The 26,758-nt window shown below is 46.0% G+C and overlaps 1 protein-coding gene across 4 annotated transcripts in view; it reads right to left on the bottom strand.

The window, feature by feature from the left end:
* Positions 1–26,758, bottom strand: part of THADA (THADA armadillo repeat containing) — a 2,999,906-nt gene that overhangs the window by 2,747,513 nt on the left and 225,635 nt on the right. The gene's annotated exons all lie outside the window — the stretch shown is intronic.

The following is a 26,758-nucleotide window of genomic DNA, read 5'->3' as shown; positions in this document are numbered from 1 at the left end:
GTGCCGGGCAGAGTCCTCCGAAGAGGACCTGGAAGACGAACGGTGTCGGCGCTTCCGAGAATGCCTCGAAGAGGCTGAGGAGTGGCGAGACCGACTCCTAGAAGGAGACCCGCGAGACTTCCGACGAGGACGCGGAGAGTCACCCCTGGAATCATCCGTCGAAAGCCCTGCAGACTTCGACTTCCGGGGCTTGGACACCCGACCTACCGACAACTTCTTCTTACGTTCGCGTAAGGCTTTGGACGTGAGCGACTGGCAGTCGATACAGTCATCCGTGTCGTGGGCCTCCCCGAGGCACCAGAGGCAGGCGTCGTGCGAGTCCGTCACCGACATCTTGGACCCACACTCCCCGCACTTCTTGAAGCCTGGACGCGGGGTCGAAGACGAAGTAGAAGACATCTTCACACGAAGGATTTTCACAAAACGAACAGGTTCGAAGAACCGAGAAGAACAGAACTCCAAAGAGTCGAGGCGTTTAACCGAGAAACACGAAGCAACACGTTCGCCGAAAAAACGGAACTGAGGCTACGGGCGTCGTGCGTCCTACTTATCACATCGGATGACGTCGGACGTCGGAGGAGGTCCTCGACGACGGCGCATCGACGTCATCGACGCAGGAAAAAAAGTTTCCGAAGCAGCATAGCTGTGGTGATTACATGTCATAGATATGGAATACTTCGGAGGACCCAATCCCCTCGAAAATAGGTGTTGATTGAAAAAAGACTAAGTAGCGCATGGACATGTACTTTCTATGCAATTTACAGCATTATATCTTAAACTTTATTTTAAGGTCTGGTGCCCAACAAGAACTATTTTGAGGTAATTACATTACTTACTAATCCCCACAGTGCTTGGTCTGTGTGGCGCACCGCCCATCAGTCTATATAAAGAGATAATATTCTGCTTATCTCACAATAGCTCAACACTAACCCGTGTTCTCATTGTCTCTTTTTTATATGTTTTTCATTTTCTTAATGTTTGTCCTGTGTCATTGTACTTATTGGAATTGGATTGCATTCAATATTTACTGTACTCGATGTTATCATATATCACTCATTATGATTTGATGTGATTTATTCTCATATATGTACATGATATCCGACATTTTTATGACATCATGGTTTTGTACATAATTGTTTTAATATTTTGAATCATATGGTGAACAATGAATCATGGTCTAATTGCATAATCAGCCTTTCAAAAAGCGCACTGTTTGCTCGAAACACGTGTCAGGCTGACCTCTTCTACAATAAATAGTTCTGCAATTACGCAGCAAATCTTAGTGTTTTGGCGCAGAGATATTGTGCAACTTGTTAACTTCTTTCTATAGTAGGTTGCCCTTACTTTCACCATGTTGTTTCTATGGGTAATCTTCACTGATCCTAGTTGCCTCCTCCTCGTCTCAGTATTCACTGGAAATGGGGAGGGGGAGAAAGGGCAAGATTGAAAATACCCCATGAAGACTGAGGGAGAGTGGGTTGTAGTATTATTGGGAATGAGAGAATACAATGTCTTTCCCTTGGTTATCCTCCGCCCGACCCTCCACTCGGGTGATACTCCCTTGCTTCTCCACCACAGGGTCGGAATCCAAAAGCGATGGCCCTTCCCTGGCCACCTGAATGGAAGATCCCGAAGGAGTCGGTGGGAGAATACAGTCAGTTTCTCACAAAGCATTCCCCCAATGCCGGTTGTACTGAATTGCATCACTGGGGAACCTCGAAAATAAATCTACACTTCCTTGTTCTTTGCCCTTTCGATGTTCCACTGAGAAGCAATAGGGTTGCAAGTCCAAGAACCACAGAATAACCCCTGGATTGGATACTTGCCTTTGACTGATCCATATTAGGGGGAAGTGGTTGGTGATCAATCTAAATTTTCGGCCCAATAAGTAATAATTGAGATGTATAATGGCCCACATTATACCTAAATATACCCAATCATCGAATAGTTATTTTCCCTAGGAAACAGTTTTCGACTAGTACATAGAATGGGATTTTCTAGCCTGTAACGGTTCTGAGATAATAATGAACCTAAACCAGTCAAAGAAGCGTCAGTTTGTAATATGAAGTCCTTAGAACAGTCTGCTACCTTGAGAATAGAGATTTGACATAATGTTCGTTTGAGAGCTTGAGAGCATACTTCACCCTCCTAATCCCATTTGAGTTTCTGGGGTTCTACGTTTCGTAGTTTGTCGGTCAACCTGGATGTTTTATCAGAAAAATAAGGTATGAATCTCCAATAGTATCCAATCAACCACAGGAGAGATCTTAAATCCTTTTTAGTGTTGGGGGCACAGGGGACTAGAAGACAGCTCTAACTTTTTGCTCTTGGGGTTGAACACTGCCATTTCCGATAAAGAACCCTAAGTATTTCACGGCAGGTTGAGCTAACTTGAACTTTCTTGCGTTGGCTGTTAATCCCGCTTTTCGTAAGGCTCTTATTACAGTGTATAGATGGTACAAATGGTCTTCCCAGGTTGGACTGTGGATTGCAGTGTCATCGATGTATGCCACGCGAAAATTCCAAATAAGGTTGAAGAATCTTATGCACAACCTTTGGAAAGTTGCTGGGGCACCATGCAACTCAAAGGGTAAGGCTTTGAACTGGTATAGTAGACCTATCAGGGTGGCAAAGGCAGTCAGTCTCGGGAGGATAGCTCAGGGGCAACGTTCTCACCTTGGAAGCAAGACGACACGGAGCAACACAGGTTCGAACCCCGGGTCCGCGCTTAGAAACCTCGGGGTATTAAGCACGTTATAAAGTACCAATCATATCATATCATTTCTTTATCTGGTCCATCTAGTGGGACTTGCCAATACCCTTTGGTTAAGTCTAGGGTGGACAAATAGACGGCACTACCTAATTTATTGATAAGATTGTCAATACAAGGCACTGGGTAGGAGTCGAAGGCTGCAATGTTATTCACCTTTCAGAGGTCTATACAGAACCTCCAAATTTTTTCGGACTTTTCCACTAGCATAATCCGGGTGGACCAGGGACTGGTACATGGTTCAATTATGTTGGCCTGGAGCATTTGCTCTACGTCTTTCATGACAATATTTCTACAGGCCTCAGGTAGTCAGTACGGTTTACTACCTTGCCTGCAGGGGCGCGGATGTGATGGTTTATTCCTTTTACCTTGCCAAGCTATTCACAAAACACACATAATGGAATTATTCTAGCAATTCAAGGAGATCTTGTTGTGGAGTGTCAGTAATATTAGAGGGAATTAGAGTATTATTATTCACCTCTTCCAGTGTCATACAAGATTACACCATGGCATTAGATTCAGAGGTGTTCTCCTTCAACTCTTCTAATAAGATTATATGGTAGATTCGAGTCTTCTGGCGACGGTCTAGTTAGGCGATCTAATAATTGCATGGCCCTGTCTTGTCCAATACCTTATATGGCCCGTGCTGTTTAGAAATAAGCTGGTTATCTGAGGTAGGGAGAATTACAAGGACGTTTTGCCTGATGGAAAATGACCTGAGCGACAACTTATCATAAGACACTTTCTGTTGGCTTTGGGCTCTACCAAAGTGATCTTGTACCAGGGATCAAACGGCTGTCATACGTTCTTTTAATTAAGAGGCTGTCTGGGACAGTTGTATTGGAGCTTCTTCCCTTTCTTCCCATGTTTCTCAAGATATATCTAAAACATCCCTGGTTTCTCGCCCATACAAAAATTCAAAGGGTGAGAAACCAGTGGAGGCTCGAGGTGCTTTTCTTAAGGCAAACAAAGCCCAGGGAATCATCTGATTCCAGTTGGTTCCGTCCTTGGCAACCAGCTTCCTAAGAAACGTGTTTAAGGGTCTTGTTAAACCGTTCATTTTGGATGGTAAACAGACATCCTCAGGGTGGTTATATGAAGTAGCTCTTTTACTTCCCCCATGAGCTTGCTCATAAAGGTGGAACCCTGGTCCGTTAATTTCCTTAGCCCACTCGAGAGAAGAAGGAATATAAAGGTGCAAGTATCTGCCCGGTGGTATTATTGCACAGGGGAAATGCTTCCAGGTATCGGTGGCATAGTCAAGTATCACTAACACGTATTTGTTCTTAACTTAATTTTTCAAGGGGTCCAATAATAGCCATTCCAATCCTCGAAAATAGCACTTCCATGATAGTTAATGGATTTAAGGGAGCTAGTAGCGGTAAGTGAGTAATGGTATGTAGACATATTTCACACGTCTGGTTGAAATGTTTTGTGCAGACATGTATTCCTGGCAAGCAGAATTTAACCTAAATGCCCTCCTGTAATATGGGAGTGTGCGATCTCAAGCACGGTTTGTGACTTTTGAGAACTACTAGCTGTATTCTTGGTACCCCCTTCTGAAGTAACATTCCACTCTATACAGGAGTCCTTTCTTTAAAAAGAAGAATGCCCCTCATCCATTCCGACCCTCAGATTCTGGTATAACCTGTAGGAAGGCTTCAGCGAGTAAGGAATCATTCTGCTGAGCACAGGTGAAGTCGGGAAGTATGTCAGAACCTTCGTCGTGTATGGATGGGGTTTGGATGGAACTAGGTTGGGCATCATCTTACCCAAAGCCTAAATCACTTCTTTCAGTGACATCTTTCTCAGCCTCTTCCCAATGGTTATAGAGTAGTACCATCACATTCCCTCTAAAATCAGAGTTGATCATCCCGGCCAGGACATTGTTGCCAAACTTGCATGCAAGTCCTGATTTGGGTACCAACCTGATGTAGGTTCTGGAAGTTGGAATAAGAACAAGATCAGCAGGGATGAGATGTCTCTTTTGGCGGGATGGTTTCTGTCCGACTAATACAAAAAAGAAATCAAACCCAACAGACCCTTTAGTGGCCACTGTGGGGGTTGGAGGCTCTATCACTTAACTGCTCATATTTCAGGACCCCCCCACCCCCAACTTGTTTCAGTTGAGTTGTATCCCACTTCTGACACCATATGTGAGAGGCATGGTATCAAGAGAGAGACAGACTCAAAGATGTTAGTTTCAAAACGTTTATTTACTAAGGTTCCTGGGTTGGTGTAATGCCTTACTGACCCTAACTCTAAAGGGATGGCTCCCTTAACTGTTGTTTCTAAGGGCCGTCAGTGTCTAAAAGTCAAAAACAATTATTTGTCCGTGTCTAAACCTATGCTTGCCTTCATTCTTTACAAAAATGTGTCATGATCACAGTTCCCATTCAGGCATGCAGAAGAGGCAATGTACATCACATCAGTCAGAAGGTCAAATGTGGGTACAAGCCTGGCAAACATGGCATTTGTACCATTCATAGCATGTGCTCACATAGTCTCTCATAGGGCTTACATGGTCTCATACACCAAACATGGGCGCCGGCAGATCCATTGATAACTTACAGCACGCTCTATACTTATTGCAGAGGGAGCTACTTAAGCCCCGCCTCCGCCGGAGCGCTCGCTTTGTGTCTGCTCCGCTGACAGCGAGTAACGCTAACAGCGTCTCTCCTCACAGAACGTGTCAAAAAAAAATTAGACACATTAGTTTTCACAGAAATAAAAACAGAATTGCATAGTTATTGAAAAGACTTACCGAACTGAAGTTATCTTCGAAGTAGTTTTTCAGTCCGCTGTGTTTGTTAGTAGCCGCAGCATCTTCTGTCAGAAGTTCTCACAGCCGCAGCATCTTCAAGCAGCATTATCGTTCGCAGTCACAGAACCTTCATTCAGAAGTTCCTCAGCAGCCACCGCATCTTCCGAAGGTATTTTTCCTCAGCTTTCTGAAAACCTGCAGACAAATAAGGTATTTAATTAATGAACAATCTTAATAGAATATAAGAAATAAGAAGTTTACATAAGTTTACGTACCTGAAGTTTCTACAACTTTTCACTGCTCAGTTAATGCCGCGCCATTCCCCAAAAGGCTGTAGTTACTATGCATAGACAAACTTACGCTAGTTGAACGTTTCTCCAACCCGAGTAACGTCGCAGTCATCCCGCAGCCATTAAACTCTTCAAATTCCGAGAACCTGCAAGAAAAACCGAAAATATTAGAAAGAGAGATCTCTCCAACATAGGGACTATTCCAAATCTAATAGACAATAGTATTTTCTGCAGATACTTACCAAAGACACATTCTGGAAAAGCAAAGACATTATAAAGGCAAGAGTCTATTGAACACCTCAGCCTTCCAAGTTAAAGTTTTTTCATTCCAAGGCACCCCTGTAGAATAACAGGATGGAGAGCTCCACAAAACAAACACAGGTGAGAAGGGAGGGATTACCAAAAGCACACAGTTATACAGTCACTTCTCAGAAATCAGGTTTATAGCAGTTCTATTGTTGTTATTGTTGTTTATACAGAAAAGGAATCCTAAAAGTGCCCAAGTAACAGGTCCACAGGCTGCAAAGGCATTACTTTCCCGAGGAGTCCAGGTAAGCGTTATGGTTTCATGGGATTTTCTCATCAGGTGTGGGGTGGTCAGCTTCACAAAAATAAGTTCAACCAACAAAGGGCTGTACATCAGACCTTCTCCATAGTTCTTGTCGCAATCTTACAATTTCAAATGTCCTAAGTTCCTTGGGATTCCTGTCCTCAAGCTTTAGCTCTTCCAAGTTCCAAAACACAATCAAAAGATATATATACATAGTTCCTTTCCAAGCTTCTCTGGGTCCCCTTCCCCAAGCTTTCACTCATTTAGCATCAAAATCAATAAGTATTCAACTTGGTTAGGCCTCTCAGGGTTCCCCTTCCCCAAGTTTAGACCCCTCACCTACCCCTTGCACTTCCCCCTCCCTTTTCCCTTGCACTTCTCTTTCTTGCACTCGCATGATCTGAATGACACAAGGCCTAGTAAGATTGTTTGTCTTGTACTTCCTCGGTCTTCCCTCCCTTGTCTTGTCACGCCTAGAAACACTTGTGTACAGGGATTTTTAAATTGCTTATCATATAATATCATATCTTGAATTCAAACACAAGTTCAGCTTGTCAGGATGCCTTCAGTATCACAAAATAGGTATTCTACTTTGTTAGGCCTCTCAGGGTTCCCCTCCCCAAGCTTAGGCCCCTTTTGAATTCAAACACAAGTTCAGCTCGCCCGGATGCACCTTTCCTTCTGTACTCAGTTTTTTCATACGTGTGGAGTACAGTCAGAGCCTTTCGAATCCGCCCGGTCATCTTCAGGTGCTTCCTGCACCCCTTTCTTGCTCTCCTTTTTTTAACGTGCACACTTGCAACTGTTCATTTTCTTAACGTGCCTCTGCACACTTTACACACTTTCCTTTACACATACATACTTTACATGTCTTTACTTTCCTTCTTCGCTGCTAACGCCTTTTCCTTTTTTATGACCTTCTCCTCTTGTTTTCCGCTTTGTGCCGCATTATAAACTCTCTTTTCCATGTTGCTTTACAAACTGTGTCTTTCTCCTGCTCCACTCCAATCAACCGCATGTTCCCGAGTTTCTCTCACACTAACATGTAACTCAACGGGCAGGGCCGTGTTGATGAACGGCCTCTCTTGATACACTGGGTTGAGATCCGGGTCTCACCACCTGCCCCTCACCCACCCTTGGGATGGGCACCAGTCCCAAGGGAATGAGCATTTTTCCGAACACCAGCAGAAGGATGCAGGCTGCCTCTCTCTGGCTCCTTGGAGGCATGACTCCCCATCAATGCTGCAGCCCCCTCACAAACACCTGCGGAGCACCTGGGCACGCCGTTTGCCTCCAGGATTCAGGTCCTGCTGCTCCCTTCTACTTGGCCTCGCTGGTCCGGACAACACCACCAGCTCGCTCTGTCTTCTGTGAAAAACCACGCCTTGTACAGTTGAACAGTCAAGTGGAGTCAGGTGTGAGTGGTCATTACCAGATGCCTGACCCTGCCTGAATATTAGTGGGACGACTTGTGTTCTTTCTACAGCAGGTGTCCCTTACTTTCCCCCATTTTGTTTCTATGGGTAATCTTCACTGATCCTAGTTGCCGCCTCCTTGTCTGTATTCGCTGGAAACGGGGAAGGGGGAGATAGGGTGAGATTGAAAATACCACATGAAGGGTGAGTTATTGGGAATGGGGTAATACTGTGTCTTGCTCTTGGGTATCCTCCTCCCAATCCCGCGTGACCCTCCACTCAGGTGAACCTCCCCTCACTTGTCCACCCGCACGTCCAGGATCCAAAAGCAATGACTCTTCCCTGGCCACCTGAATGCAAGATCCCGAAGGAGTAGGTAGGAGTATACCGTCAGATTTCTCACACTTCTTGCATCTTTGTGGATTTGTCACCCTTTTACGTGTGGAAGGTACGTGATGAAGAACGAATATCGCCGGTCGGATTCTCTTCACTCTCTCAGACCTGCACTCTGTTGAGGGGACTTCAAGGATTCGAACCGCATCTCTGGAGGTCCAGCAGGAGTCCACTAAAGTTCTGGATGAAATTGGATACGTCTGGAAGACCATACACTGCACGCTGGCTTGAGTTCTCTGGATATTGGCGGTTTGAAGCCCAGCAAGGTCGCAGCCCGTCGAGCGATGGCTCAAAATGCAGGTCTTCTTGAAACTAGTCGTTCTCACCAGCCTCTTGGTAGGAGTTGTTTTCGGGACCCTCAGGTCGATTGGAAGGGTTACTTCAAGCTGCAGTTACAAAGAGGGCTCTCTGGTTGCTGGAAATGGTTAGAGCCATTGTTTCTTCATCTTCCTCTTCAGATTTAGTTCCAGTGGTCGACTTATCAGCAGCTTTCAGGATCGGAGTATTTATCAGGAAATACAGCACAACTTCTGGAAACTCTCCCTGCAGTTTACAGAAAGGAGATGTCTAGCTGTCCAGTCAGACCAGTCAGCTGCCGAGTGGGAGCTGGTTCCTTTCAGGCAAGGTGAAAGACAAAGGGCTGTAGAGTTGTGGACTCCTCCCTCGCTTCCTGCCTTCTCAGACTCTCTGGAGCCTCGGCAGGAATTGCAAAGAATTCCCACCAAAGACAAAACTTCAAACAAGGTCATTCCCACCTAGAAAGGCAGAAGACGTCATGAACAACAAGAAAACAAGAAATGGCGAAAAAGGAGCCTACCATTCTAGCAGAAGGATGGCCCTCCTGTGCATTACCGCAGCTGAATTGACAGCCTGCAAGTAATAAGGACTAAAAGTCATGAAAGTAGTAACACTGCCATCAGCCATTCAAGTTAACTTGTAATTGTAACATAAATGTTACCAGGTAAGTATGCAACGGTATACAGTGTATTTCCCCAGCACTCCACATAAGGTGGGGTGTGCTGGCTCACTATATAAAATGTAAAGGGTATGTAAATCCCACTTTACCCCGTGGGAACTGTAGTTCACCAAAGTACAATAAAGAGAAATTACAAAGGGAAGCCCAAAGGGGCAACCCAGCCTAACCCCAAAAGTTCTAGGACACTTTAACTCCAATCACACACTATGGAGCTACATAAAAAGGTGATCCATAAAAAGAGTAAAAGACTAAGTGAGAGGGGAAAAAGATTCCCAGCTAGGAACAAGCCAAAATAATGATCAAGTCCAAGCAAAAAGTTCTGGGGTTGACACAGGTCAGGAAGATTTATCATAAATCGGAAAATCTTACCTAACACTGCCCATCCACAGTGGCTGGATCGCACCGGGAACTGAGAGGAGCAATAGGGTCTCCGGTTTGGGATGGCGCGGGTCACTGGACTGCAACCGGATCGGTCAGACGCTCCTAAACCTGAAGAAGAGCGAAGAAGTGACAGTGAGATACACAGACATGCAGCGAGAGACCAGCGAGTTGGCCTCCGACAGGTGACCCCAGGGGATAAATGGGGCAAAAAGGGAAGGGAGAGCAAGAGAGGACAGTAAGAAGACCAGCGTGTATGAGAGAAGGCTGAGAGGGGCAAGTAAGAGTAGTGTAGAAGGTGAATCTGAACGAGTAGATAAGTGAAAGTACCGGAAGAACGGATCACAGTGTCCGTTACTGGAACAAGAAAAATTGTAATTTCCTATTGAGAAAACATGGGAAGTGTTCGGTTATGGACCCCTTGGAAGAACCCTGGAGGGAGTCGGATAGATAAGGATTTTGCTTTTAGGCTCTCACCTATAGCAAGCATTTAGACAGCATGAGTTAACAAATTCTACATTCCAAACCTGGGGTTAGGAAAGCCCAGTTAGAGAGGTGGAAACCCACAGGAAGTCGAGATAGGTAAGCCCTTAGAGACATTTTTACTATATGCAAAATCAAAAACCCATGAACGATCTTTCAGAGTCTGGGAGTTACTGAGGTCATCTGTGACAACTGTTACTTGTGTTACAGAAAACACAATAATATAGGGACATCAGGGGCTTGCACATCTCCCACAAAGGCCACCTTCCCCTAAGGCGATTTTGTTCCATATAGAGATTCCCAGAACCTCAACACTTGCCCCATGTATGTAAAGAAGTGTGTCGTCTCATTCCCCACAATTTGTGGTTTGGCTAGGAATGTCATTTTAATGTATTCTCTCATTGCCTGTACCCCGGACTGAAATCAGGGAAAAATTGCAAAGTTGAGTTTTCAGATGTTTTTTCACTCTTCTCAGTAAGCAGGATATGTCTGTCTCTCAATATTTTGAATATGATCGTTTCGAGAGGGGCGCATGGTTGAGGATGTGGACCAAGTGACCTATGCACCCTTTCAATCACAAAATAATTTCAGAAGGTAGCTTCATTCAGTATTTTGGTACTCCCCTTTTCAAAAATTCTTCCATTATTCCTGACACTGCACCCTTCCTCAGTCAAAGCAGACTCATGTTGCACGACCTTGAGTGGCCTACAAGTTCTCCATCTTCTCTAGCAATACCTCTAGTTCATCTCCAACCGTTTTACCTTTGTGACCAATGGTGCCAACCTCATTCTCCGTCACACTGATGGTCTTGTCTGCTGCCTTTGTCCAGCTTGCAATGTCTGACTGTTTGGCCTGGAGGTTGCCAACCCTATTAGCCATACCCGCTTATCAGACATGACACCTTGCTGTAGCTTGCCTTTAACCCGACCAATAGATCTACACAGTTGGACTACTGGAAACGTCATGATCTGCCAACCTGTAAAGCTTGGTAATTTTGGACTACCCAACCTAATATCTCAAAGCCTTACCCTTGAGGACTAACCACAGCAACGCCATCCTCAACGTTTTCATACCTTACTTAACCAGAGTAGTATTCCCTGCCATAATCCTGACTCATCAGAGAAGCAGTTTCATGTCAAAGCTGATGGGTGACTTGAAAACCCTGATTAACATTAAAACGTTTTGGACCTCCATATACCATCCCCAGATGGATGGTCTTGTGGAACGGTTCAATTGAACCCTCAAACGTATTTTAAGAAGGCTTGTCGCAGAAGATGGGAGAAACTAGGACAATCTGATCCCGTGGGCTCTGTTTGCCATCCGAAAGACTCCACAATCCTCTACTGGTTTTGCTCCATTGAAGTTTTTGGATGGCCGGAATCCTCCTGATGTGCTGGATATTATTATTATTATTTTATTTTTTTATTTGTGTTTGGTTAAAACAACCTTTTACAAAAGAAGAACACCGATTATATACTTTTTCAAAGCAAAAAAAGAGAATTTAGAAAATAAGAACACAATATACTTCTATCAACAAACACATATTATAAAATTTCTTCAAATTACCACATAAAAGACAATTCATGTCCAAAAAAGGAACATAATAAAACAATCAAACATCTAAAAAAAATGTTAAAAGGACATTCCCAGATCCTAAACACTTTTATAATCAACTATAATGTTCTTCTCCATATTCACACAAGGATCAAAGGCATATTTACACAATTTGGAGAAAAAGAAGAAAGGAGGAGAGACCTGCGTAACCTCTGGATACATTTCAACAGTGGTTAGTCAACAATATTGCAGCTTGCAAGAACCTGCACCACAGCAATTGTGAGAGGATTATGAACACCAGCAATTAGACAGTCCCAAAACATTTCTGGTATGAAGTTAGCGCTGTTGAAACCAAATCTGGAGAACAGTCGAAACCTGATTTGCCCGGTTCCTTGACAGTTCATTAAAAGATGTTTCAAAGTTTGGACGTTCGGGTTGGAGCAACGATCACATAATTTTGTTGCTAAATCACCTTGTCCTCTTTGTGCCAGAACCTCACCAGTTCTTACAACATTAATCCGGATTCTAAGGAAATGATTCCTTATTTTCCAATCCGGAAATTTTACTAAGCCTACATTCTTTTCTACTGCCATGAATTGGTTGGTTCTTGCTCTGGCATGCATAATATCTATTGTGATCCAGTCCATTTCCGCCAGATTCTTTTTGGCCTTACAGGGGTTGTTCATCAAGGTGTCCAGATCAGTATTTGCCTTAGATAATTCACAAAGGGCCCACTCTTCCAATTTTCTTAATCTCTCATTCTTAAGATTGTAGAAATGCCTGCCGCGAGTCTGTGTTTAAGACTGTAAACGCTCGGAGGCTTTACTACTTTCTTGCCGTGCGCGGCTCTCACTAGCGCACAGATTTTTGCTTTGAACACTGACAGAAGCTTTAATGCTCTGTCGGCACATACTAATCTGAAAACATGAATGAACATTTCCCTAAAGCTTATAAGGAATCTAAGGGCAATACAAGGACTATACCTTTTCTGTTACGGATTCAAAAATATTCATAGGAAAATATTGAATACATATATTTATAATGAAAGGTACAAAACTAATGGATACTTATAAACACCTTAATGACAATGCATTACTTACCGTAAAAGCATTTCTGATGGTTGTATCTGCTTAGATTCACATGCTGTGCATAGTCCGACATCCAGTGGTCACTGCGGAGTATTGCATTTTGTTTGTCGTAGTCGAAAAGGGGACGCCGACAAGGCGTGTCTGTAACACTATCCCTATATTGACGTGCGGTGTACCCACAATCCCTCACGCGTCGAGGTCCCTCTGTTTGTATTTTTTCTGCCCTGAGGGAGCCTTCTAGACGTAAGTGAGTACAGAAAAGAGAGATATAAAGAGATGTCTATGTTCCTTCCATCCGAGCGGGGAGGAAGGGTGGGCGCATGTGAATCTAAGCAGATACAACCATCAGAAATGCTTTTACGGTAAGTAATGCATTGTCTTCGGATGTTTGTTAATCTGCTTAGAATCACATGCTGTGCATAGACTAGCGAGCAGCACCCGGAGTTGGAGGTGGGTTGTGAGAAGGAACAGTAGAGAAAAGATGTCTTAATACTGCTTGTACCACCTGGGAATCAGATCTAGAGTGAGCATCTAGACAGTAGTGTTTTGTAAAGGTGTGTACAGAACTCCAGGTTGCCGCTTTGCAAATGGACTCGAGGGGAACATTTGCAATGAATGCTATGGATGCCCCAGTGCCTCGAGTAGAGTGTGCTCTTGGCTTGAAGGGTAGTTCTCTCTTAGCAAGAGAGAAACAGAGAGTGATGCATTGAACAATCCATCTAGATATAGTGGACTTTGAGACTGCATCCCCTTCTCTTCCTGCTGCCACCGAGACAAAGAACTGATTAGTCTTTCTTAGTGGTCTAGTTCTTTCCATAAAAACATGACAGCTCTGTGCACATCAAGTGTATGCAGGCTTTTTTCTCCCAAATTTGAAGGGTTTTGAAAGAACGTTGGTAGTTCTATTGAGTGGTTGACATGGAATTTCGAGATAAATTTCGGTGCAAACCCCGGGTGTGTGCGTAGAACCACTTTATCTTTGTGAACTGTTACAAAGGGGTCTAGAACAGAAAGAGCCTGTAGTTCACTTACTCTCCTAATGGAGGTGATAGCTATTAGGAAAGCAGTCTTAAGAGTGAGGTCCTTAAGAGTTGCCTTGTGCATGGGTTCAAAGGGTGAGCCCATGAGCCTGGTAAGTACCACATTTAGGTCCCAGCCGGGAGCTGGGTTTGCTATCGGAGGGTGTATTCTCTTTACCCCCTCCATGAAGGCTTTGATAACTGGGACTTTCCACCATGACACTTTAAGTTGGGAAGTGGTGTATGCCGAAAGTGCCGCTAGGTGGTCTTTAATAGAATTGAACACTAGACCCGAGTCCAGTAAATGGGTCAGGTACAGAACAATGTGCGTGGGAGAGCAATCAACCGGGTTGATGCTTCTCCCTCTACACCAGATGACAAATCTCTTCCATTTGTTAGAATAACAGTGACGAGTGTTAGGCATTCTAGCCTCCCTGAGGATGTCCATGCATCTCTGCGGGAGCTGTAAATGACCAAATTCTATGATCTCAGGAGCCAGGCTGCTAAGTTCATAGTCTGAGGGCATGGATGCAGAGTTTTGCCCTTGTCCTGTGACAGCATGTTGTACGGGCAGGGAAGTTTCACTGGAGGAGATAGAGGCATCTCCAAGTGAGTGAACCATGGTTGCCCGGCCCACATGGGGGCCACCAGTATCATGGTAACTTGTTCCTGGTGCAACTTGTGCACAATCTTGTTGAGAAGGGGAGTCGGGGGAAAAGCGTAAACAAATTTCCCTGACCATGGAATCGATAGACCGTTCCCCTTGGATTGGTCCTGGGGGTACCTGGAGGCGTAATCTTGGCATTGCGAGTTCTCCAGAGTTGCGAACAGGTCTATTTCTGGGAATCCCCATTGTGTGAAAACGTCGAAGACTATGTCTTCGTGTAACCGCCATTCATACTCTGAGGGCAGAGGGAAGTCTCTGCTGAGTTCGTCTGCTAGCAGATTGAGTTCCCCTGGTACATGTTGCGACAGTAGGAACATGTGTTTGAGAGCCCACTTCCAGATGTTCTGGGCCAGCTTGGACAGTCCTGGAGAGTGAGTGCCCCCTTGCTTGTTTAGGTAGTACATGGCTGTGGTGCTGTCCGTGAGGACCATCACTGTCTTCCCTTGTAGGTGTGCCTGGAAGGCTTTTAGTGCCTTGAACACAGTAGCTCCAGTAAGTTTATGTGCTTGGATGCTACGCTCGGAGTCCACACTCTGTGAGCAGTCTGATGGGATAGGTGAGCCCCCACATTCTGTGAGGGATGCGTCTGTGGTTAGAGTGGCTTCCACTGCAGGGGTGGCAAATGGTTTCCCCATTACCAGGTTTTCCTTCGACCACCACCGTAGCGAGAGAACCAAGGCCTGCGAGACCACCACTAGATCGTCCCATTGTCCGCTGGCCTGACACCACTGGCTGTTAAGCCACTCCTGCATTGGGCGCATGCGCAGGCGCGCGTAAGGTACCAAATAAATGCATGACGCCATCATTCCTAGCAAGCGCATTGCTCTGCGTACCGTCACCTCTCGACCTGCCACATATTGAGGGATCTGAAACAGCATGTTTTGGACCCTCTCGTTGGAGGGGAAGACGAGGCCGTCCTTTGTTCGAATTAGAGCCCCAAGGAATTGTTTGATCTGGCTGGGGTCTAAGCTGGACTTCTTCTCGTTGATGGAGAAGCCTAGTTGGAACAAAAGGTCTACAGTCTTTTGGGTATTTGAGAAGCATGTTTCTTAAGAATCCCCTGTTATGAGCCAATCGTCGAGGTAAGGGTATACTGGGATGGACAACTTGCGCAGGTGGGCCGCTGCCACTGCCAGTACTTTTGTGAATACCCTTGGTGCTGATGCTATGCCGAAGGGTAGCACTCTGAACTGGTAGTGTTTGCCCTCTATCATGAACCTGAGGTATTTCCTGTGCACTGGCAACATTAAAATATGAAAGTATGCATCTTTCATGTCCAGTGTTGTCATGTAATCTCCTTGATATCAGGGGGATCACTTCCTGTAAGGTAACCATACAAAACTTGTGAGGTTTGACAAATTTGTTCGCTGGGCGCAGATCTAGTACAGGGCGCATGGTTAAGTCCTTTTTGGGTACAAGGAAGTACACTGAATAAATACCTTCCGTTACCTGAGATAGAGGCACGACCTCTATTGCCCCTTTTTCCAGTAGCTGGTTCACTTCTTGCAGAAGGATGGCGAGGTGTTCTGGTGTCATGCGTCGTCCCCTTGGGGGTCTGTACGTTGGGGAACTGTTGAATTCTATACAGTAGCCGCGGGCTATGGTTGAAAGTACCCAGCGGTCTGATGTTATTCCCTCCCATGCTGGAAGAAAGGATGTTAATCGGCCCCCGTCCAGCGATGCATGGGAGGGGACCCGAATCTTCGAGTCATTTGGTGTTGGTGGCTTGGGAACCTCTGGGGGTGGAACTCCGACCTCTCCCTTTGCCACGGCGTTGTCCTCTCTGGTTGTATTGTCCACTGGTACCTTGCTTAGAGGACCAGTTGTTTGCAGAATACTGCTGCTGCTGGCGTTGGCCTCGAAAAAAGCACCTATTGCCATAGCCACGTCTGTTAGGAGGCCTAGAAATCTGGTATAGGGTTTTGATGGTGTCAAACTCTTTCTTTGCCGTTTCAAGTGCCTCATCAACCGCCTTCCCAAAGAGGTTGGCATCTTCTATAGGCTTGTTGATTAGAGATGCTTGTGTTTCAGGTTTAAACCCCGAATTACGCAGCCAGACATGGCGTTTGAGGAGTATTCCTTAGACTAGGGAACTGCCAGCCGTTTCTGCAGCATCCAGAGTGTTTTTCACAATGCTTTGGTTGACTAGGGTCCCTTCAGTAATCGTGGCCAGAAGCCGTGTACATAGGGGTTCTGGCACCTCCTCGATGTCCTTACGTAGCTTGCTCCATTGTGCATCTGCGTAACTTGCTAGCAAGGAGTTGTTGTTTGCAATCCTTGCAGAAAAAGCCACAGCGGCTGTGATCCTCTTCCCTAGGGCATACCATTTTTTACCCTCTTTATCTGGTGGTGCTTCGCTGGTTGACACCGGGACCCCTGCCCTTTTCCTTGTATTTGTCACTACTAAGGAGTCTGGTACAGAGTGGCCCCTGACGTACAACGGGTCTGAAGGCGAGGGACTGAATAGTTTTTCTATCCTCGGGTTGACCCCTCTGACCAACGCGGGGGTAGATAGTGAAGGGATAATTCATCTCCTTATTGAGGCGAGGAGGGGAATGGTTTGGCTGGCAGGGGGTTTCTCTTTGATTACCTTCTCCACAAAGTCGATGTCAGGAGAAATCTCCCCAATGTCTATTTCGAAATGCGCTGCTGCCTTGCGTAGTAGTGCATTAAATGTAGGTGACGTGTTCCTATTAGGCGAGTCCTTGGGAGGGGACAGGTTTAGGGCATCAGGGTCCGAAAACGCTGCTGGGGACTGCCAGGGCTGTGAAGCGCCTTCCTCTGGGTCTTCTCCGAAGCCCCCCTCACCTATATCTGGATTACCTTCAAAACCCTCCTCCTCTGGGTTTTGTTCCTCTTCATTGCCTAAAAATTCGTCCTCCTCCTGGAAGTGGGGGTCCTCTCCAGTGAGGTCATATAAGTCTACATCCTCTTGGGAGGGATTAAACAGCCTAGGGAATTTAGCCCTGGGGTCCTCCTGAGGTCCCTCTCTTGCCCTTTTGGGTGTTGGTATGTTTTGAGTCTCCATAAAAATCTCCATCATCTTCTCCATATAGAACTGGAGTCTCTCCAGGGTCTCATGAGGTACCCCCTGGGCGGTCTGGGGGGTGGGGTGGAATGGGGTATTCGGCCTGAAAACGCTTCAACCTCTCCCATAACGTAAAAGAAAGGTTTCCGTCACCGTCTGAAAAGCCTTCTGGCAGGCCAGGAGTCCTTCTAGATGAAAGGGGCAGTTCCTGCCTTCCTTCCGGCCTTTTCGGCGTTTCTCTAGCCTTCTGAGCGGTAATCGGTGGAAACAATCCTCTTTAGGCTCTCGACGATTAATTTGTCTGTGGAGGGCTCTGGTCTCGACGTTACGGGCGTCGCATATTCTACGTCGACGGGCGCTCTCTGATAGAGCGCTTCGTCTGGTGGTTTGGGGGTAGCGCCTTTATCTGGGGGAAGCCCAGTCGCTGGTCACGTTTGCGGTTGCGAGGGGGGCTTAAGACTCTTACGGTCTGAGGAGGACGCCGGTGGAACCTGCATCTCCGTTGGCGCTGATGGCTTCTTCGTCTTTGACGAAGAAGAGCCGTGGGTTTTGTGTTTATGGGAGTGTTTTTTTGAGTGTGTCAGTGTCGCCGGGGTGTTCATCCCCATAAGCAGGGCGTGAGCCGAGCTTGTCGGGGCCGGGGACAGACGACGAGGAGCGCGAGCGCTCCTTAGAGAGGTCTACGACTTCCAAAAAGGATGTCGGGTTATCACATTCCTCGTCACTTTCTGCGGCGGCGAGTGAGGAATTGGACCTCGACATGGTGTAGGCCGCCCACCTCTTGACCCTGCGGTCCTTTAAAGTCTTAGGCTTAAGAAGCTGACAATCCGCGCAGCCGTCTTCCTTGTGATCGAGGGGCAAGCAACGGTTACACCGTTTATGCTCGTCTTTCCAGGTAAACTTCCCCTTGCAACGCGGGCAAAACCTAAAGGGTGTCCTCTCCATAGCCGAAGAAATATTTAGCTGTGATAACAACCCCGAGGGAAAGGGAGGGGAAAGGGAAAGGCATTCTCAGAGAGAAACAAGAAATGTCCCACGACCCTACTCTCCCTACTGTCTTTTGGCCGGCGAGGCCACGCCACATGTTCGGCAGCGTCGAAGGATCTCCTCCATCTCGTCCCCGCCGTCGAAGTTCTTGCTCGGCAGAGAAAAAGCTTCTCAGCTACGTCGAGGGAGGGATCTATGTAATGGATATTAATAAGGAACGACCAAAGGTTGAGTAAATGAATTTGCAATGTCTCTGGGCGGAAAAAAACAATTTGAGGGACCTACACGCGTGAGGGATTGTTGGTACACCGCACGTCACTATAGGGATAGTGTTACAGACACGCCTTGTCGACGTCCCCTTTTCGACTACGAAAAACAAAATGCAATACTCTGCAGTGACCACTGGATGTCGGACTATGCACAGCATGTGATTCTAAGCAGATTAACAAACATCAGAAATATGGTTACGAATCCAAAGAAACGACGTTACCATCAAAACGATCATACCGTAAAAGTATGAAACACGTGTGATGATTCTGCACACACAGCTAGAGATGACAATATGTTTGATTTACAATTTTTTTTAAAGGGATCTAACCCGAGACTTGTTGAGCGACTACTATTTGTTTAAACCCTTTTAGGGGCAGTAGGTGAAACAAGGTAAAACAGTCAAATTAAATGTATTTTTGATTAACAATGTAAGAATACATCTAGCAGTGACTAATGGTAATGTGTTCTTGTTTACCTCTTGACCCCTAGCATCCCTCCCTATCCCCCACTCCATTTCTGTCTGGCATTTTGGTTTCTTTGATGCAATAACTATTATATTTTTTGTTAAAAAATATTTTTTTTCTTATTATATCAATGGTATCTTTTGTTAAATATGTGAATGAACATTTTTATCTTTAATTTTGCTTTTGTTGTGTTTGGAAAATACTTATATGATTTTTCGGCTATATACAAAATTAGCCCTGATTTGAAAAAGGTCCTATAAGAGACCGAAACACGTGTCATCGGAAAGGGCATTCATATAATAAACCATGTTCTGAAAAATTGGGTGCAGTCTCAACCTGGGATTTCTTTCTTGCTTTAAACATTTTTCATGTGGTCTTCGCTTGGCTAAACCACTACCCAAGGGGACGCGACCGAAGGTTGAATTCAACGGAGAGAAAACAACATTCTCAATAATTACCAGAAGAAATATGTCGCCATGCTAGATCTGACCAACATAGCCAAGTTCTTGTAAACAATTATCTGACAAGCTTGTCAAGAGCCACCGTACATCCTCCAATGGGAGCCACACTGAATCTGCTGGTTGCCTCCACGACCATCAGTCTGGCTTTAGAGCATCCAGAGGCACGGAAACTGCTCTCCTGAACACCCATGAAGACCTGCTCTCAAATCTTGACGCCACCAATCCCTCTGTCCTCTTCTTGACCTCGCCTCTGCCTTTGACACAGTAAACCATAAGATCCTGATCGCACGTCTCCGTGACACCCTGGGAATCACAGGTCAGGCTCTGGCGTGGTTAACCTCTTTCCATTCCGACCGCCCATCCCAGATGGAACTGGGTCCTTTCTCTCTATGATCACTCTTTCAACCTGTGGCGTTCCCCAGGGTTGTGACCTATCCCCCTGGTTGTTCAATGTCTACGTGGCTATCCTGGCACGTGTGATTGCCACTTTCACCTCTAACTTCCAGTGTTATGCGGATGACATTCAACTCTCCTTCAGGCTACCCTCAGCCACCTGCTCTACCTCGCTCATATCGGACTGTCAGCAATTCAGTCGTGGTGTGCTTCAAACAACCTCTGCCACAATGCCAGTAAGACTGAGATCATTCGCATTGGGACTCCTGCTCCCGCTTTCCCACTCTCACTCTCACTCTGGCCGGCCTTCCTTGTGCCTGCGCCCGCACCCACCTGCGAGGCAAAAAACCTTGGGGTCATCTTCGACCACACTCTCTCCTTCTCCACTCACATTTTGGACATTTCTAAAATGTCCAACTACCAACTGCACCTCCTCAGAGGCACTCTTCCTTTTCTCAACTTCCCCCAGCGGTTCACTGTCTCCAGAGCCATGGTTCTCTCAAGGCTGGACTACTGCAACAGCCTCTTTCTCAACTGCCATGCCTCTGCTTTGCGCCCTTTGCAACTCATCCAGAACAGAGCCGCAAGACTTATCCTTGGCCTCAAGCCCAGGGACCGCATCTCTCTGGCATTGAAATCCCTATACTGGCTCCCTGTGGCTGCAGGGATCAAGTTAGTTCAAGACCCTCTGCGTTGTCCACAAGGCTTTCTGGGGCCTGGGACCTACCTATCTTGAACAATGTCTACCTACATACTGTCCTTCCCGAGCCCTCTGCTCATCTACCTTCAACCTTCTGCGAGTGAACCGGTTCTGCAAGCAGATTTGGAGAGAGATCTTTATCCTCAGCAGTGGCCTCCCTCTGAAATAGCCTCTTTGCTGAACTCCGTCTTGAGCCTGATCTCCTTAAGTTCCGGAAACTCCATAAGACATTCCTTTTCTCCTCTTCCTTCTCTCCCTCTACCCTGCTAACCACTTTCTCCCCTCTATCCCTCCTTATCCACACAACTTGCAGACTGGACACAGGGTGTACCTCAGAGTCTAACAGGTCCCTGGCACCCTCGCCAGTCCTATCGCACTTGATTCCAGGTCTGCACTCGCTACTGCACTTGATCAATGACCCATGAGTGTGACATCTCTCAGCACTTATCCCAGTTTCTGATGACTGGACGCACTTGACTCGCCCCAACCCCCTTGCACTTGTTCCCCACCTCTCCTGTACCGTCTGTGCAATTGCGCAGTCTGAACGTACCATGCCTTGAAGATCGTCCATCTTCCCCGTCTCCCCTCCTTGCATGGTACCGATCAATGCACTTGGAAAAACTGAAGAATTTGTTGTCAGACCTATTCGTTGGTATCTACACTGTTAATTGTATTATATGCACGTACTCTGACTGTGCAGACTTGTATCGTTCAGAAATTCAAGGGCACTGAATGACTGTTGTTTTTTCCCCTCGCTCCCGCCCTCCTTGAGCGCTTTGTAACACTTGCCTTCTGTAAGGGGACTTTATAAATAAACATTACCATACCATACCAATGGTACCCCCAGGCTAGGCCCAAGAAACCTTAGACAACCTAAAGAACGTTCTCTATAAGCGATGTGACGAATTGAAGGAACTCGACCCTTCTCCCAAAGGGGGATTCCCCCTGCCACCATGTGAGGCTATAGAGGCAAGGCCGTTCCGCAACAGCCTCCCATAGGGGTCGAGTCAAGGGGGACCTCACTGGGAGAGACTACCCTGTGAGCAGTCAGGAATGAAACTCGGGCACAAGTTAGCCATGATTTTGATTAAAGATTTCTATTGAAAATAAAAGGGGTTGGAAAAATGCCTCTGTGACCCTCCTCTGTGAGGAATTGCCCTACCTAAACCACAACTAAGGATCGGTCTGCGTCAGAATGCCCAAAACAAAACTGTCCCGCGTCCAAAGTTCTATTCCGACACTCACACTATAAACTCTATTCTACAGTGAAGATGGAAATGTCTTTAACCTTGAGTGGTTTAGAAAAGCGTTCATAAAAGAAGAATAAATGGCTCCAAATTAAAAGTTCTTCAAGGAGAAAGGTCCTTGCTCTAGAGTGTGGTTCCCTTCCCCTGGAATCCTCATACTCTCTGATGTTTCACAAACAGCAGTTCCTTGTGACTTTCTTGGCCAATAACAACATTGACACACAAAATTGTCTGGCTTTGCAATTTTGTCTCTTTCAGCACACCTGGTACATTTTTCCACCAGGGATTTGCTCCTTCTCTCCTGATTAACACAATCCTTCTCCCAGTCTTGGTGTTTCTTCTCAGGACTTCTTTATTTCACACAGTTGTAGTTGCCTGGTATACTCTTCTGCAAAACAAAAGAGGTGATGGCTGAAAGGTTTAGAATTAATCTTAACGTCTGGCATTGCTCTGGGCAACCCTCCAGACCATCGGTCTTCACCTGCCAAGTCTTTACAAAAAGGGGAAAGACCATATGCAAATCAGGCTTCGTCCCACCCCAAAAGGCGCAGTCCAGCCCAAACTGCTTGGTCACATCTATTCTGCACGAGACCACAAGCATCCCCGAACATGATGCGCCCTTGTTGGGCCTCATCAGTGAGGAGTAGCTTGGGTCTCTAAGCGCAGCAGGCACGGGCCCCACGTCTGGACATACCCGTCCCACTCGGGTTATATAACAATCTAAAGGAGAGAGAATAAGAGAGGAGCCAATAAGTGATAACTATTGAAGTACGTGCAACTCTAAAGAGCAACGTAATCTGAGGAATCGACACCACCACGTAAATCATAGTGGTATGTCAAATGGTGGGTTCGATTTTTATGTAACTCGTACACAGAGTACTGAAGAGTTGGCTTTTGGTCCCATTCTAACATCCAGGCATCCAATGGATCTTGACATTTATGAGGTGAATTATCAAGCTTAGGGTGCATCATGGATATGATTACGTTGTGATGTGAATTGTAAACAATTACTCTAATTTTTTAACAGAGATTCATAATAGTCTTTTCTTATTACTTTCAGAATTTATAAAAAATTATACCCCTGATAAAGAGATTATCTCAAAACCAGTTGGGTTTTTACATTAAAATACATCTTTTTGTGACAGTGTATTAAGAGTTTTTTCAAGATAATGGTTTGACTCATAAGAAATCCATATGTATTGCCATACGATGTTATACTCCATTTAGTATTTAAAAGTTTGGCTTTCCTTGGCCTATGATAGTGTGCAGGGGACCAACGTTCCTATATCAAAGGGAACTTTTACTGTAGTCTACAACAGTGGTCGGGTCAACTATAACTAGTTTTGGAAGGCGGACTGATTCATTTTAGACTCTGATGACTGACGAGCAGCAGTTATTTATATAGGCTGGGAAAATCCATGTAGCAACAGGGAAAGATAGACGTCCATCCTTTTTAATAAATAACTAGTGGAAATTTCATCACAGTGTCTGCGTCTTTCTTCTGACCCGCAACAGAGCTATGTGCTGGTTATGCCAGATTTCATCCAAGAATTCATCTTACAAACAGATGCTTCATGGATTGGTCTAAGGGCCACATTATAGCAGGTACAGGAGGAAGAATGGATGCCCATAATGTTCATATACAGAAAACTATTTCCACAAGAAAGATACTAACCATTGGCCAAGCTGAAATGCCAAGCAATAAAGTGTGCAAGTTAAAACATATCACAATCATGTCCCATTGGTCTGGAAGGCACAAAATAATGGCACCAATCCCTGCATCCTGAAATGGTTCTCGGCACTAGTGCCATACCACTTCCAAGTTGAACATAGGGTTGCGACCAAACAAGCAAATGTCGACTTCTTATCTTGATATCCAAAGGTAGCTTGTGCCCTGGAGACAAGCAGAACTTGGACTAAAGGGTAGAGGTATGCAACAAGATCAGTAGATTGTCATGAGTGGATGGGGACTCCACCCAGCCTTGGGTGGGAGTCCTACCGAGGTGAAAGCCAGAGCCATTGTCCTACTCCATGGGGCAAGGCAGAAGTTGTGAGGGCACCAATCCCTTACCCACAATAAGTGCCTGTAATTGTTTTGGCAGAACCAATGTGAAATAACAATTTTGGCAGGTTTTCTTACATTGATGGCAACAACCTACAACAAAGGTCTGGGTGGATCACCCGCAAGCTAACAGCCCCACAGAACCGTCAGACTATTCCAATTGCCAGATCTCTGCGATCAGCAGAAAGAGAGAGAGATGCTAAGCAGAGAACGAGCACAGGTACAAGGAATGGTGCACACCGCCAGCTGACTACAGCGCACGCCATGATCCAGCCGCTTAAGTGGAGCTCCCTAACATGGACTATTACAAATCTGCAACAGAGCGACTTCCTGACAGGGGTATAAGAGTCCTCGCAATACTTACCACTGATTTAGCAGCGGCGTGGCTCCCAGCCACAAACTGGAACACTTTCCAGCACAGCTGAACCATGGGGCACAATGGGGCAGAAGTATTCTTTTTATGTATTCTGGCATTTGTAATTCCTCCCTAATGTAATGTAAATGTAAATGTAATTGTTCATTTATTACGCTCTTAATACCCAGATGTTTCTAAGCGCGGACCCGAGGATCGAACCTGTGTTGCACCGCGTCGCCTTGCTTCCAAGGTGAGCGTGTTGCTCCTCAGCTATCCTCCCGAGAAATGGGAAAGACATGGCAATATTGGCCAAGGAAAGAAGACCATTAGGGGAAGAAGGGGGAGGATAAGAAGGGGGATAGGAAACAGGAAGGTGTGGGTTGTTTGAGTGAGGTCAGAGGATGGAGGAGGTAGCAGATCAAAGGACCAGGAGAAGGTAGGGCCGTAGACTGGAGTGTGGATGTGATTTGTAGAGATGGTAAGGCATTGGTGGGCAAGAGGGCAAGTGGTACTGTGTCTGAGTGCCCATGAAATGTGGGTGAGTACAAGTGTTAGGGAAAGAGTAATGGGTGAGTGGAAGTTGACAGAGTGAAAGGAGGGTGAGTGAGCAGACAGTAGGGCGGAGTAGTAGTGGAGGAGAGAGTAGTAGTGGAACAGTGAGTGGGGAGAAGTAGGAGTGGAGGGGGAGTAGGAAGAGAGAAAGTAGGAAAGATTACCATCTGAGAGTGGGAGGAGAGAGAGAGAGAGAGAGAGAGAGAGAGAGAGAGAAAGAGAGAGAGAGAGAGAGAGAGAGGAGAGTAGGTAGGGTAGAATAGCTGTGAAAGCCAGGGAGAGGAATGTGAAAGGCAGGAGATTGATTGGGGCTGGAGTGCCTGAAAGGCACAACCCCACAACCCCATAGAACTAACTCAACATTAGTATAGGTACCACCTAGCAAGTTCCACAGGGACGTTTGATGTGGATGGAACGGATTGGAATGGTTGGAGTGGATGGAAAGGATGGAGTGGATGGAGTGGAGTGGAGGAAACAGACGGAGTGAAGGAAACGGACGGAGTGGACGAAACGGAGAAGGAAGATGAAGGAGATGGAACGGATGGAGCTGATGATATGAAGTGGATGGAGTGACGGAGTGGACCGAGAAGATCGAATTGGATGACTTGAATGGAACTAGACGACATGGATGGAAATGGGTGGTATTAGAGGGAACTGAATGAGGCAAATGGAGTGGATAGAGTGACCGAATGGATGTAGTGGATAGAATCGCATGACACTAATGGAACTGGACAAAGTAGATGGAACTGGGTGGAAGAGATCGAACGGGACAGAGTGGACGGAACCCGACAGAGTGGACGGAACGGGACAGAGTGGACGGAACGGGACAGAGTGGTCGGAACGGGACAGAGTGGTCGGAACCGGACAGAGTGGACGGAACCGGACAGAGTGGACGGAACCGGACAGAGTGGATGGAATTGGACAGAGTGGATATACCACACGTATCACTGTGCACCTGTTCCCATGTTGTTGCTATATATATGTCTCCCCAAATATATCTGTATCCCCTATATACCTGTATCGACCCCCGTCACTATTTATCTGTATCCCCATATATACCTGTATCCACCCCTGTTGCTAGATATCCGTATGTTGCTATGTATGCCCCCACCATCCTGTCCACGTGCCAGGTCTAAGGTGTAAGGCGCTTTTACAGATAACCACCATATCACACCACTACGCTTACTTTCTACTATATAACATCATTCAACTAGAACACAGCTATACCCTGATAATTCGGCCTACCTGTTCACATACGAATATGACCCCATGAACATCTCATCACCCTAATAAAACGCAGCTAGCAGAGCACATTCAGGCTAGCTGTTCACAGAGGTGTTCCTCAGGCCTAATGCAGCCAGAACCCAGTCTGGGTGTCCACCCACCAGACTGCACACATCCAACCGATATCTTCAGCACCACACCTATCGCTAGGAAGCAGCTATCATCCAACAACTACACCAGCTGCACACATACCCGGTGCACCCACGCACCATACGACACTATCTCTCTCTACTAACTTGAACTACGGTTCCCCAGGGCGTTCAACCTACCAGCGCTTTGAGATCATACCAATGATATATAAATGCCAAGTAACATAACACAACATAAGGCAATTCACTTAGCCCTCACAGTCAGTCAGGTAAAACTAGACAGCAGAAGTAAACAAGCAATGGATCCTAACCTGGGGAGTAGGGACTTCTGGGTTTTGAGAACCTTGCTTTATCTAGACAAGAGAGGGAGGGACAACCTTAGAGCCCCTTTCACAAAACTTAAAAACCCTTAAACTGGCTTTGGGAGTTGGTGTGTTATTGAGGTAATCTGTGACACGACACAAGCAAAGAGATGGCAACAACAGATATTTTACACTGTTAAAATGTAATATTTCACCT

This window comes from Ambystoma mexicanum, chromosome 4q, assembly GCF_040938575.1.
Source record: "Ambystoma mexicanum isolate Mex_15411 chromosome 4q, UKY_AmexF1_1, whole genome shotgun sequence".
Lineage (NCBI taxonomy): Eukaryota > Metazoa > Chordata > Amphibia > Caudata > Ambystomatidae > Ambystoma > Ambystoma mexicanum.
Note: the sequence above shows the minus strand (reverse complement) of the source record. Positions and strands in the feature narration are given on the sequence as shown.